Here is a 2,015-nt window from a genome sequence, read left to right on the forward strand (position 1 = left end):
CGTGATGTAAGTACTCGGGTCATAACAAACACAAGGCAACATGTGCTGTCGTGGTTGATTCGCATGTGTAGCCGTTATATGATTGTGAATTGAAATGTTAGTGTAATAGTGTTCATAGTACTTCAACATATAAACATGCCACGTAGATGCTGTATGCCTACTTTCCACAATTTTCCACCGTTTTACAATTTAAGCACCATTTTATCACCTGTTTTTCTTGTTTCTTTTCTTCTTACGTTTTTAACGTCTGTAGGCTGCAGAGCAGCGTACGGCGGGGGGGGGGGGGGGGATCGAAATGCAGTAAAGGAAAAAAAGAAGACTTTATGCATGCTTGTAGAGGCTATTAAACTGCTCGGGAAAGAGTCAGTACATTCCATTTCCCTCGTGATGAAGATGCATGGAGAGAATGGATAAGAGCAGTTCATCGTGATAATTTCATCCCTTCAGATCACTCTGTGGTAAGTAGCAGCTTTAGTAAATAAACCTATGAAATGGTTCTGTTTAGTCTGAGTGTTAATTGTAATTTATAAACATAACCTGTATACATAGGCCAAACTTTTCTCATATTAACGTAACGTAATCCATTATTTTTAACAGATTTGTGAGCTGCATTTCCATGCACACGAAATAGAAAGAAGTACATCGTCATATGATGCTAAGACTGGAAGATTAATTACACGCCTCTTGATCGTCCACGTTTAAGGAAAGGTAAGTTGGTCGTTTACGGACTTAAGTTAGGTTATATAATTATTGGAAGAATCTCTTACACTCTTCGTTTATATGGTAAGGTACTGAGAATTAATATTTGTTTATAGGTGCAATACCAGCACTATTGCCAGAATGTCCTGATTATTTAACTACACCACAAGAAGGAAAATATCATTCTTTTCGTTGAAGGTATTATGTGATAAAATTAATAGTAGCGATTCGAATGAGTGGACCTGTGTCAAAAAGTTGAGTAGTGTGTATTTTCTTTTAATTAGTGAAATGCCATTTTTGAGAGTTCTGTGGTATGTTACAATTAACGCAAGTCTCACTTTCACTGTCCATGTCAATGATTAACAGCTTGGTCAAATAGGGAACATAAAGTTTCTAGTAACCGTAAGTACCAAAACACAGTTAGCTAATATTCTTAATATTGTCGAGTTAAAATTTAGCAACAGAGAAGATCAGGAACCTAATGAGAGTATTGATTTCATAACCACTATTTTGAATAATTTATCTGAAAACTTGCCAGATAAACATGAAATTATAAACTTATGGAAGAACAGATTCCATTGCTAAAATGCAAGAAGAAAATTGCAAGATATTCGTGGGATATTTTAGTTTTGTGGTCATTAGTTCATTCTATTTCTCCTCAGTGTTACAAGTTTTTAAGAAGCAGTGGTATAATAACTATGTCTAACCCTGCTACTCTGACTAGAATATGTGGTGGATTTACTAGTAATACTGCTCTTGAACAAGTTCCTGCACATTTTCTGGGATATATAACTAGGACAGTGAGATTTTTAACTGAAGAAGACCGGGCAGTCTCCTCTCGGTGCATGAAATCCATTTAAAGTCACAAAGGGGGAAACATAGTTGGCCAGGCCTACAATAGTAGTGAATTTGCATCTGCAGCCTACGTATTCGTGGTGCGTGGTTTGGATACACAGTACACTGATGTAGCTCATATTCTGCCGGTCAAAGTTTTGCATGCCCCTGCTCTTTTCACCTTCCTTAAAGATATTGTATCGAAGTTAGAAAGCATGGAGTTTGAAGTTGTTGGTATTGTATCTCACAATAATACCATCAATAAGAAAGCTGTATCTTACTCCAGTGACCAACCGAACTTAAAATTAAGTACCGACACCCTTCTCCAGGTGCTGGAAGGAGGCCATTTTATTTTCTAATCGATAGTGTGCGCCCATCAAAATGCATAAGAAACAACTGGCTGAATCAGAAAGAAGAGATTATAGAGCTTCCGGATTTTAATTATGAGCTGGGTGATGGTTTTGCGTCTTTCAACAGCTTGA

The 2,015-nt window shown here is 37.1% G+C and overlaps 1 long non-coding RNA gene across 1 annotated transcript; it reads left to right on the forward strand.

Moving 5' to 3' along the window:
• The first annotated feature begins 330 nt into the window (after positions 1-330).
• On the forward strand, positions 331-920 carry LOC124719909. Its single transcript, XR_007006015.1, has 3 exons — positions 331-458; positions 598-708; positions 816-920. It is a non-coding gene; the product is annotated as an uncharacterized LOC124719909 (long non-coding RNA).
• The last annotated feature ends 1,095 nt before the right edge of the window (positions 921-2,015 follow it).

This window comes from Schistocerca piceifrons, chromosome 11, assembly GCF_021461385.2.
Source record: "Schistocerca piceifrons isolate TAMUIC-IGC-003096 chromosome 11, iqSchPice1.1, whole genome shotgun sequence".
Taxonomy (NCBI): domain Eukaryota; kingdom Metazoa; phylum Arthropoda; class Insecta; order Orthoptera; family Acrididae; genus Schistocerca; species Schistocerca piceifrons.